Below are 13,808 nucleotides of genomic sequence, written 5' to 3'. Positions count from 1 at the left end.
AACTACCACTATTAATGTCTGAGCTGTATGCCGTCTGCTGTATCACATGCATGCTGCATGCCGTCTGTCAAATCACATGCATGGTGAGTCAGTGAGTGTCTGTGTGTGTCTATTGTAATGTAGAGTCTTTCTTTGCATTCACAGGTGATGTAGGTGCATTACCCTCCTGCAGTCCATCTGATGTTAGTGTCCCCACAGATAATAGCAGTGATGAACATATGCATGAGGTTCAGGCAGGGTTGTCAGGGGCTGAATCTGTGCCAATGGTTGCCATCCCAGCTATGTCCCCCTCTTCCCCGCACACAGTACTCATGCCAACACATACCCCATCGCCAGTGGCCATAGAGGAAGGACAGTCAGCGTGTGTTAGCTTGGAACAGGAACATGTGGTGGCTACAGAAGGTGTGCCTCCACACTATGGTGTCAGTGTAATGACTGCAGATGTGCCACACAGGCATGTGGACAGTGCTGCTTGTAGGAGGACCTCTGGCAGACATGCACCTGCAGGATAGAGCGCAGCAGCTGGTATCACCAGACCCATGTTTCAGACTGTAATGGCGGCACAGGCATATGCTGAACGGCAGAACACAGAAGGGCAGAGGCTTCAGAGGGCTGCTATCCATTCTTTAAACAACAACATCCAGGCATTGGCAAATGCTCAATGGCAGCTCGCTGATGTTCTGGACAGGTGATTGGGTGACATGGTTGGAATCCTTGACCGTGGCATGGCAATCCACGAGCATAAGCTGTCTGTGCTGGAACATCTGGTAGGAGTGAGGCATAGGCCACGTGGATGTAAGCCAGCTACACTACCTAGTGCAGGTCAACGTGAACGAGCCACCTCACATGCCGCTCCCACAGTGCTGGTAGCACACCAGGACACAGCAGGCCACGTGGACATGGCCCTGGACGTTTCCAGTGGGGACATGGTTCTTGTGGACATGTGTCATCGGACAGTAGCCAATCTGTACCTCTGCCTTGTAGTGCCCCTGCAACCTCTGGCAGGCACAGGTCACGTGGCCGTGGCCAGACACAGTGAGCTGTACATCCTGGTCTGTACAATCTGGAGCTGTCAATAATACCCCTGTGTAGGCTGGACACATGGCAGAACTGTGTGCACACACACCCGCACACAGCAGAAACATCTGTAGGGCACCGCAACACCCACATGCATAACGACTACACATGTCCAATCAGATCACCAGCCCTAACCAACACACATGATGTCATCCACTGGTGCAGCCTATGCCACTGGCAAACATTATCACCCTGTGCATATGATGATGCCTGTGCTGCATCCCTGTCATCCACACCATCGGTGCAGGGACATGCTCATATGGTCTGATGCACAGGGTGAACAGAATAGTGAGTAGTGTATATTACATTTGTTGTGTACTGTTGACACGCACCAGACATACCATGTAGTACAGGTTTAGAATGCATAGTTATATGTTCACAGTATGTGTCTTGGTAACAACAGTAACAGCATGTTGGTAATGATGCCCTGCTTCCCTCCTTAAGGTCTACTTACATGTGCCAATAAGTAGCAGTGTTTGCAGTTTCCCATGTGTAAATGTGGAGTACTCACAGGCATGTATGGCAATACCAGCATGCTATATGTAGCCTCAACTTCACTGTTAGAAAGGCTACCATTCCACAGATGTCCACACATCTACTGACCCAGAAGCATGTGAGCTGTTCAATAGGCTACAGTGGCTAGAGACGTGACATCCATACCGGGTCACATCACAGGTATGGTGACATGGTGCGGGGGGTTTACACAGCGGTCTAGCTGTTGTCAATGTTAGAGTCAATTTGATAGCATGAGGCCTCACTGTGTAGCAATAATACACTGTCACATTACAGGATGAGAACACGCACAGACATACACAGAAACACACAGTAACATGACCACACTCATGGGGTCAACAACACTATAATGCACACTTGATAGTGTTGAGGTGAGGACCCCGGCCTATGTGGTAATCACCTTCAGAGTACTGTGCACCCACATGATGCGACACAGAGAATGAACATGTACAGGTAGCCAGTAAGGCTGAGACTGATGGCATCAACAGGGTAGTAGACTGCATCACCATGAGGGGTTAGGGATCCTGTCTGTTCTGTATGGTAGCATACACCCTCACTCCATGCACCAGACAGCCATACATACATACACACACACACACACACACACACACACACACACACACACACACACACACACACACACACACACACACACACACTGTGGAGTCCACAAATGTCATTCACATACAGATAGCTGACGTGTGTGATACACACACCACCCCTGCCTACATCTTGCTTTCTACACTGCAGTATGTACAGATCTCTACAACAGTGTATAGGGGTGTGTAACAATTGGGATGTATTCCCCACCATATGTGGCATATATGGTCACACAAGCAAACACACATGGCAGTACTGTGAATCATACACCTGCTATATGATGATACGTCTGACAGACATGCAGCTGTATTGGCCGCATTATGTGTACCAACACTACCTTTAGCAATTGTGCTGCTATATGCACACAGGAGGACGTAGGTGTTACAGGTGTCAAGTGATGTACAGTCAGTAACACCCTGACCGCTGTGTAGGTTGTATGTCTTTACCTTCAAGTAACAGTAACACAGCGTACTGTTTGCACATGTAATGGTAGGATGGCTTCTGACACACCTGTGAGCTGTCCTCAGCAAACATCCATCTGCAAAGCTGGACCACCACTTTATGTACACACATTCATCCATACCTGATGTACATCCTACCATACTGTCAGTATTTCACCATATACAGGTGTCAATGATGGGGCTGCATTGCAACTGCATGTTGTAGTTAGACACAGATGAACGACATACATCAGCTACTGCACATGGATGGTAGCTGCATGCACACCACTACATGTACATGTGTGTTGGTCCTACATTCCTGTCATGTAGCCATGTTTGTATGCATTGCAATTGGTGGACATGTGTGATTGTGATGACATACATGACACATGGACTGTTGTATGATATGTTGGTTGTCATGGGTAACTAGTACAGAGGGAATGTTACCTCAGTCAACATTGCTACCTTATGTACTGTTAGCATTCAACAGCCATGGCCCTACCTTCCATGTGCATGCCTGTGATTGCTGTAGCCACTTGTCTGCACAGAGGACTGCAAAAGCTTTGCTATGTACATATGCATTGTGTGTGTGTGGGCCATGTACATATCCACTGTGATTACATGTATGTCATATCCAAACATGAGTGTTTTCTGGTGTACAGTGACAGTCATCTGTTACAGCTGTGTAAGATCCAGGGCCCCTGTTATGTGTAGAGCCTACCTGGTTATGAACGGTAGTATCATTGCAATGCATACCACGTGATGGAACCCTGTCAGTACATGTGTAGTCTGCACAGTTGCTGTAGACCCATGTACAGTCCACTGGTCATGAGTAACATGGTGGTGTAGTAATGTATGGATGTGTGTTGCTGGTCCAAGGACATGGTGATGTCCGAGGGCTACATAGTAGACTGCGGCATTTACTACTGTGATCAGCACCTGAGACATCTATGATGGCTCTTGAGTGTGTATTGGTCAGTACATGTGAGTGTCCTTCATGTACGTGGGGACAGTGACACCTGGAGCGGTCTGTCACGGTCTTATGGCCCGCATGTCTGTATCTGAAGTACAAGGTGGTAGTGCTGTTGTGCACAACTGTGCCATATGCCAGGTGTTCCTCACTGCAGAGATGTCCGTATTCCCCATTGTTGGATCTGGATTGTCAGCTGTGATCGCGAACGCTACACAGCTAGCACTGACGACCGGTGTCAGATGTGTGTAGTGCAGCATTCGTGCTAAAAATGTTCACTATCGACACACTGTGCCCTTCGTGTTTAGAATCCGTGTGCATACAAGACAGCCCTTCGCTACTACTAAGTGTGTGAGCATCCCCAGTACGCCGTTGTGTAGATGGACACACAGTACATTCCAAACTGTGCCCTTCCATGTTTAGAATCCGTGTGCATACAAGACAGCCCTACGCTACTACTAAGTGTGTGAGCATGCCCAGTACGCTGTTGTGTAGATGGACAAACAGTACATTCCAAACTGTGCCCTTCCGTGTTTAGAATCCATGTGCATACAAGACAGCCCTTCGCTACTACTAAGTGTGTGAGCATGCCCAGTACACCATTGTATAGATGGACACAGAGTACATTCCAAACTGTGCCTTTCCGTGTTTAGAATCTGTGTGCATACAAGACAGCCCTACGCTACTACTAAGTGTGTGAGCATGCCCAGTACACCGTTGAGCAGATGGACAAACAGTACATTCCAAACTGTGCCCTTCCATGTTTAGAATCCATGTGCATACAAGACAGCTTTTCGCTACTACTAAGTGTGTGAGCATGCCCAATACACCGTTGTGTAGATGGACACACAGTACATTCCAAACAGACATGTGCTATTAAGTGTATGAGCATGCCCAGCGACACCTTGTGTTGGTTATATGCCTCTGTGTATGGGCATGACCATTGAAATCCTGTATAGCGATAGTGGTCATCCAGGCAACAGATGTCCATACCCCACGTCAGGATGGATTCCTACACTGAACACACTGAGACTGTCTTGAAGGGTGTACTGTCTGTGGCGTGTCTCGTATCCATGTAGTGTTATAATAGTGCTCCGTAGATAGGCAGTTGTCCCGCTCACACCACTGCCGTGTGTTTGTCTACTTCTACCTTGGGACAGTAATATGCTTTTAGACTGCTCCCTCTCCATACATTCCCTATTGGCATCTTTGCCTTTGCTAATGATGTCATCCACCTAGAAGTATGTCTCTGGGAGTGCTGTGTTCCAGTAATCTCGGTAGCGCGATCTGTAACTGCGTGATAAAGTAGTTAGGTGTATGTTTGACTCCCGGCCCTGCCAAGTGTGTGTGTGTGTGTGTGTGTGTGTGTGTGTGTGTGTGTGTGTGTGGGTGGGTGGGTGTGTGTGTTTCCAGCTGCCTGGGGACAGAGTAATGCTTTTAGACGGCTCACTCTCCATACATTCCCTATCGGCATCTTTGCCTTTGCTGATGATGTCGTCCACCTAGAAGTATGCCTCTGGGAGTGCTGTGTTCCAGTAATCTCAGTGGCGCGTTCTGTAACTGCGTAATGCTGTAGTGTGATAAGGTAGTTCAGTGTATGTTCGACTGCCGGCCCTGCCAAGTGTGTGTGTGTGTGTGTGTTTTTCCAGCTGCCTGGGGACAGAGTAATGCTTTTAGATGGCTCACTCTCCATACATTCCCTATCGGCATCTTTACCTTTGCTGATGATATCATCCACCTAGAAGTATGCCTCTGGGAGTGCTGTGTTCCAGCAATCTCGGTAGTGCATTCTGTAACTGCGTAATGCTGTAGTGTGATAAGGTAGTTAGGTGTATGTTCGACGCCCTGCTGTGTGTGTGTGTGTCTGTGTGTGTGTGTGTGTGTGTGTGTGTGTGTGTGTGTGTGTGTGTGTGTGTGTGTGTGCGTGTGTGTGTGTGTGTGTGTGTGTGTTTTCAGCTGCCTGGGGACAGAGTAATGCTTTTAGACGGCTCACTCTCCATACATTCCCTATCGGCGTCTTTGACTTTGCTAATGATGTCATCCACCTAGAAGTATGCCTCTGGGTGTGCTGTGTTCCAGTAAACTCGGTAGCGTGATCTGTAACTGTGTAATGCTGTAGTGTGATAAGGTAGTTAAGTGTATGTTCGACTCCCAGCCCTGCCAAATGTGTGTGTGTGTGTGTGTGTGTGTGTGTGTGTGTGTGTGTGTGTGTGTGTGTGTGTGTGTGTGTTTCCAGCTGCCTGGGGACAGAGTAATGCTTTTAGATGGCTCCCTCTCCATACATTCCCTATTGGCGTCGTTGCCTTTGCTGATGATGTCATCCACCTAGAAGTATGCCTCTGGGAGTGTGGTATTCCAGTAATCTCGGTAGCATGTTCTATAACTGCGTAATGGTGTAGTGTGATAAGGTAGTTAGGTGTATGTTCGACTCCTGGCCCTGCCAAGTGTGTGTGTATGGTTCCAGCTGCGTGGGGACAGAGTAATACTTTCAGACGGCTCCCTCTCCATACATTCCCTATCAGCGTCTTTGCCTTTGCTGATGATGTCATCCACCTAGAAGTACGCCTCTGGGAGTGCAGTGATGCTGAAACTCAGTAGCGCTTTCTGTTACTGCGTAATGCTGTAGTGTGGTAGACTAGACAGGTAGGTTCTCGATTCCACGGCATGGCAGGTGTGTGTGTTTGGCAGTTATACCCTATGTGATAGCTGCGGCATGTGTTCATTGTGTTTTGTTGCTGACCTATATAGTGTCAACAGCCTGCAAATTCTGCCAAGACACTGGATTGTCAACACATACATTCGCCAACAGGTCTGGTGAGTAAATGTCAGCAGCCCTACTCTTACCCTTAATACAGTCTGACCCGTGTGATGCAACAGAACACACATGCCTTGATAGTAACAACACTACATGATGCAGGTGGCACATGTAGTTTCCTTTTCATGCCTGTCTAATGCTTTGCTGTCATGTGGTCCACTGTTGTGATATAAATGCAATATCTACATATGTGTGTACATGTATATGTTTGTATGTATATATATGTATAGATGTATACAAATAATATATATGATATATGTAGATATAGAGAGATAGACATAGATATAAACATATATGTCTGGGGACATCAGCACTATTGAATGTTTGTGCCGGATGATCTGTACGTGATAACCTGGGATTTATGTATATCTGCCATGGCGTAGTGGTAATGCACATCATCTGTTGTGTGCAGGGTTCCGGGTTGTAGTCGCATAGACACAGGTTATTTTGTTGCTGGGAAGACCATGGGACATCAAATATGGTGATAGCAAGGCACCTGTTACCAGTTGTGTATGGATCTGAGTGACACTAAGCAGTGGTTATTAATTTGGAGGTTCGGTATGGGTCATATAACTATTCATTAGAAGACTATACTATGCAGATGAGGTTGACAATAGTGTATCCCATTTATCCCCAGGGTGTGATGTAGATACCTGGAGTGTATGTGTGTAGTTAGCCAGGTGCAGGGATCGAATATAGTTGACAGCGTGGGAGGGGGGGTCAGGCACACTGTACGTACATTGCAGAACTGTGCTTCGGGAGTGCTCCTGCCTTAGCACGCCTAAGCTAGGGGTGTGTCTATTCTTGCCTGGTGACATTGGGAGGGACAACAGCAGTGGTGGGGTTGTCAGGGTGTACTGGCGGCACAAACAGGTGATGATCAGCACAATCAGCAGATGACATGGTCAGCTCGCACCTGAACAGTACGGTAATGTGAGCAAGCATCATACACACAGGTTTCTTCCGTACTCTACACCACCGGTGTATACCTGCAGGGTTATTTCACGACACAGTCCAACCAAATGAGAAGGGCTGCAGCAGGCAACATAGACCAACATGTGCAGGAGGCTGAGGGCAGTGAGGATGTGTATGCTGCCGAACATCCCTTACTGGGGTGACATAAGACATTATAGACCCAGGGTGACTTACCAGGGGCTACATGAGCTGGGGATGGTGGAGCACTATGGGGTGGACAGAGACCTCCTACAGCGGTTTGTTGACCTGTGCCTGACACACCTGACACATCAAACAGGCCAATGGAAACCCATCACAGTGGATACCACGGTATGTGTTGGCCTAGGTATACTAGCCACAGGTACCTCACACAGCACAACTGGGGATATCATGGGGATCTCACAGGCATCTGCATCCAGAGTATTGTGCCAGTTCACAGACGCTATGTCAACACATGCTAGTGAGCATGTACATGTCCTCAACACACGTGATTAGTAGACGAGCAATATGCATCTCTTCAACCACATGGATGACTACCCTGGGGTACTGGGTGCTATAGCCTGCACACAGATACACATCAAAGCACCACCCGGTGAGTGGGGTAGGGCCTACAGTCACTGCAGGGGCATACCCTCCAACAGCTAGGCCATATCCGATGGCCAGAGCATTAGACTGAATGTGTGTGCTGTCTGCCCTGGAAGCTATGATGATTCCGATATATGGCTTCTGACACAGCTGTACCACACCTTTGCCAATATGGACATCCCCTACAGTGTCCTAGTGGGGGATGCTGGGTAACCACTGGTGTCGTGGCTGATGACACCCAGCAGCAATGCACACACACCTGAACACTCACACCATAATGAGGCAGATGCACAGGCAGGACATGTAATTGAGCATGTGTTTGGGATGCTCAGTTCATGGTTCTGGTATCCGGACACATCCGGTGGAGCCCTGAAGTATTCACTAGCTACATGCATACAATTTGTTATGGTATTTGCTATGCTACACATTCTGATCCTGCAGTAACAGTTGCTGCGAGAACAGCATGGGGCAGGGCCACACGGCCCAACACCACTGCCAAGGCCTGTACAGGCACAGTGTGACTTGGCGAAGGAACTACCTGCGCAGGGCCCAGTCGGCGAAAGGCCGTGCACAGAATGACCTGCCCTTGGCAAAGAGGCAACGCAAGGCATATGCACTGACACAGTAGGTACCCATGGGTGTCCCCTCTCTCACCCGCACACAGTACAATGGATGCCAAACATGACACTACCTGTGCTCGACCATGTATAGGAAGTGCACTGTGTGCATCCGACATAGACAGCCCTCCAGCACCGTCCTCAGGTCCAGAACACCCCCAGGGTACATCTATCGACCTAAAAATTGGCAGTTGTATTAGAATGTGTATTTACCCATTGCTATGGCATGTATGTGAGCATACAAGAGACTTTGGTGGCCGACTGTTAGGGCAGCAGACAGTACACATCCATAATGACACCATGACATCTGTAGCACATATGGGGGTCACGGTGGTAGCCAGTAGTACACAGGGTGTCCTAACCCACTGCAGATTATGGGATGAACACCATGTGTGTCCATACAGCCCACACACGTTCCATGCAGCTGGACAGGTGTGGACCAATACAGACAAATGATATACAATGGCCTATGGATATGCCCAATGAATGACCCCAACCTTCAAAGACACACACAGACTACAGCAGGCCAGGCGGTTTGATGTAGGTTGTGAAAGTTAGGACGTCCAACACCACTGTGCTGGTATTTAACGCTGGGATCTGACGTACACTGGTATCCCTCCAACCTGCAATTTAGGTAGGTCCACACACTGACATGGAGTACCTGGCATACCAGTACAGTAGCGGCAGATGTGTACAACTGTCAACTGTGCCCCCCGTCCAACCTACACATGTGAGAGTCATGTGCGCCACCCATGGTGCTGTGTAGGACTGTGGATGCGGTTGGATGTACCCCCACACTATGCAGATATGTAGCAACTGTCAATGCCACATGACCATTAGCTACCATGGAGACACAGCATGACACCTGTCTGTGTAGAACATAGGGGTCGGCAACACAGTACTGACTATCTGGACATGTGACAGATACGATACAGTTGTCCATACTTGGCATGCTCACACACATGACGATATGACGGTAATGTTGGTCGACAACATGCGTAACAGTCATACTGGGCATGCTCGCACACTGACGCATAGGATGGCCAGGCATATATACACCAGTGGTCCAGACATATCTGCCAGTACATTGCAATACTGTTGGATGACTGCACTGCATGGTATGTGTGTGGTCTATTGTCTGTACATATGCCATGGTCTATTGTTAATTCATATGAGCTATGTGCTGTGCGCAGAGTACTGCTACCAACACGTGACTAGGGCGGTTCTTTCTTTGCGGACAGACCGATGCCTTTGGATACGGACTGGGTAAGGCACATTCCAGCAGGTGGGAGCAGTTGTGCATGGGTTTGCAGAGTGCTAAGCACTGCTGATCTCTGGTTACAGCACCTTTTACCTGTTTAGACTCCACATTTCTTTGACAGTGCACTACTGGCATACTGGTAGACAAACACACTTACAGCCGCTCTCTCACAAACATTTCTGCTTACATTTGTCACTCACGCTGGGTGTGTATGATCCCTTGTGATGCATATTACATCGGACTACATGACTACAGTATTGGGTATGTCTAACCATTTGGTGACAGCAGGCGTTCGACTGTATGGACCCAGTGGCCTGTCCAGTGATGTAATCATATTATATGCGTGTTCCTCATATGATCTGCTCCCATCTGCCTGATACATGGGAACCGATACTCTGCAATGTTGACATGTGAATATGATTTTGTTAACGCAGCTGTCTGGCGAGTCATGCTACCGCATACCTACTGTACGTTTTCCACCTTTCAGATTGCACGACGGGAGACTGTAGGAATAACACCTTTCCCACTTTGCATGGGACAGTCCCTCATTAGGCATATGTCATGTGACGATACTCTAGCCATTGCAACTGTCCTGATTAGGGGACATTCTCATATTCTATGTGTCTGTAGTGGTTGCTTGTTACAGGTCTTGTATACCTGACACGTCGATATGTTATATGTAGTAGCATAAGCAATTTTACAGCTGCTAGACTACTCTTTGATTTGTGCTGATATGTATATTGCTGTACTATGCATGGCTGTAGGTATGTTCTGCCCTGGTATGTCTGACATTTCCACGTGTTTCCCTTCACATTTGATTATTTCATTCATTTATAGATACAATGAATATTATTCTGGGCATCAGTTATAAATTCACTACAGGTAAGCAATAGTCCTGTCAACAAATGTGACAGTTGGTTGGTGTACATATGTGTACGGACCTCTGTGATACTCGGGGACTAGTTTCTACAGTGACAGGGACAAGGCTATGACAACTCAGGGACAATCACGGACACTTCTACCATATTAGTACTATTAACTTGGAACGTGTTGACAGATTCGTATTACTACTGATTTTCTGCAGTTAAATGCGTCTATTACTCTTCATTGTTGTAAGTAGTCATTCTCATTCAACACCTTTCCTCCAAAGGTCACTCGCTTTGTGAGTGATTAAGAGGCTGGCCAGTTATAGTACGAATGCTCTGACCATTGGTAGGGTTGACATTGTCATATGTACAGGTTGGGATATATACTGGGGACACCAGATTGTTTAGGCCAACACATACCCAGGGTCAGTGCAGGTTTAGAACATTCATTCGTTTCCTAGCTGTGAGCCTATACCTTTAGCACTTTAGTTGTTAGCATGTTTCTTGTACGAATTACGTTTTTTCTATCCTGACGTGACTGCTTTAAGCAACTGTTACATGCAGTATAGTATATAGCTATTTCCTACAATCACAGGACATTTGGCATTGTATCATTGTTGGTCAGGTCACACCTACCCACACAGTAACTGTCCCTCACACAGTGGATCAGGGGGTATCCTGTTTATGTCAGTGCCTTCATTGCCCTTTTTCCATGTGCCATTATGCGAATGTGTGTAATATATTCTCTCGATTATTCGTGTCGGGACACGTGCGTCACGGGCAGGAGTTTGATCCTGGGTAGTAGGTTCTGCATGACCATCTAGGACTGGACAGTCTCATGCACCACTACTGCACATTCCAACTTGTGTCCAGATGTCTACAAGACTGGACATCGTGTCTTGATGCCCATTCTAATGTTTACACTGGTTACTTATCCCATGAGGGATATCCAAAAATTTAACAAGACCGATACCGACCATTCTTCTGGCGTTACGAAAATGTGCTGGGGATTTTACATGCAAGGGATACATAGTTTGCAATCCTGAAACTGCCGAGGGTGACACTACCTACTACATATGCGTAGTGGTCACTATGTGTAGATGTGGCTGCACTAAACTAGTAGGCCAAGTATGGCTGGATTTGGTGGACGTTCAGGTATGGAGGTGGGTTGTGTGCTGTGGAGGGGATGCTAGGTAGTCCATTATGCATCCAAGTGTGTTGCATTTGATTTGGCCAGTTCTATCAGGACCAATCTGTGGGTATGTGCCGGTGACATTTCTGTACATTTGTATCACACATTTTAATATTCATATGTTTGTGGGATTGTGTTCTACAGTATGGCCTGTCTGGTTGTATTGCAGATGTGTATACATGTTCTTTGTGCTTCTTTCTGCTTCACCCGCTGCTCCCTCATACACCTCCAGTTCACTTATTCTGCATATGACACAGTCTCGCCTTTGAGGATTATACCATTACCCATTCCCCCACACACATATTCCTGACACTCCACCCATCACTGCTTTGGTTGATGGCCCATGACACGGTCAAGGTAACACATTGCATACCCTACATATGTCAGGTACCTGTATGGTTGTGTGGACTACCCTGGCATGTTTCACCTTCCACATGCTATACCTCACGCACATAGGTACACGCCCATACTTAACTTTCATGACATGGTTGGTACACCCGGGTAATACCCGTTCAACTGTGACACATGCTGACAACTACGGCTTGGACCGCAGATGTGCGGATTTTGGCCGACTGTTCTGATCATTGGTAGGATGTCCAGGATGGGATATATTCCGGACACATATCCGATTGTACTGGACAACACGTACCCACAGTCAACGCTACGGATAATACTGTTCCTTTAAGCCTACATGTTGCCTTATTGTTGTAGCAGTTTATATGCTCCTTCTGTTTCGTTTACATGCTTATTCTATTTCCTGTCACATATAGTATGTTAAATATGGACATACCTATTGTATGTGACTATTACATGTGTTGTGGGATATAATTCTGTCATACGGTCGCTAGCTATTTACATTTATCATATTTTTTGTTATGGACACATCTGCCCACCTGTGTACTCTCCCTCACAATACGGGTCAGCTGGTGACCCTGACCATTGGGCTGGAAGTACCTATTGGTGGCGCGCTAACATGATGCGTTTCATTTTCACTTGGTATAACTATCTACACTGCGTTGGACTACGGGCACACGGTTGTCAATGTCATTTGTTCGAGGGATAGGGACCCGTTATTCCCTACTGTGCATTTGTGATTGCTTCTTCATTTTGTGCTTGCAGGAACTGTCTTGCATGCTTTGCATACGTTTCAGTATCCTTGGACACTGACAGATGTGATTACTATTGCTTGCAAATTGTTATATGCAAGCAATTTAGGTTGCACATTGACAGCTGACATTTCCATGCCTCTGTGCGGCACTTCGACACACCCTAGGCACTCGCGCTCCTTTCCTATGCACGTGGCTGTGGTGACAGCGCACCTTCATTAATATGCAATTGGCGCTACTGCGCCATCTTCACACCACACAGTTGGTACAAGCCTAACGCCGGCCTTGCACTGAGCTTTATGAATCCCGGGGTATATATATTTGCCTGAGCATGTTTTTTGAGCTTGTAGCCAGCTTGTGTGTGAAAAATATTCTTTACTGTCCATTGGAATCGCTGCATGGTTGAAAAGTGTATTCTTGCAAGCAGAAAAAAACACGATTTTAGAATTTTTTTACCCATTTCAATTATATGTTTGAATATCCGAACAATTTGATTATCCAAACTACCCTAGATCCTGATTAGTTTGGATAATCAACTCTTCAGCTAATTCTATTGGGCTAGCATTGACTATGAGTTTGGAATTTTTGCTTGGCTTAAAGTAAGACAATGCTAAAAGTGGAGTCAGTCTTTCAGGTTCTGAAGGACATTCTCATGCTTTTCTCTCCATACCCATGGTATGCCTACTGTGAGTGTTATAGTAAGGGTTGCATAATTGTATTCAGACCTGTTCCACACCTTTCTCTGATAAACATAACTTCTGCTGTCAGTGGGATGTTTAGTAGTAGTGTACTTTTATTGTTTGAATCTGCAA

This window comes from Protopterus annectens, chromosome 8.part1 (assembly GCF_019279795.1).
Source record: "Protopterus annectens isolate FY-2018-M chromosome 8.part1, PAN1.0, whole genome shotgun sequence".
NCBI lineage: Eukaryota > Metazoa > Chordata > Ceratodontiformes > Protopteridae > Protopterus > Protopterus annectens.
Note: the sequence above shows the minus strand (reverse complement) of the source record.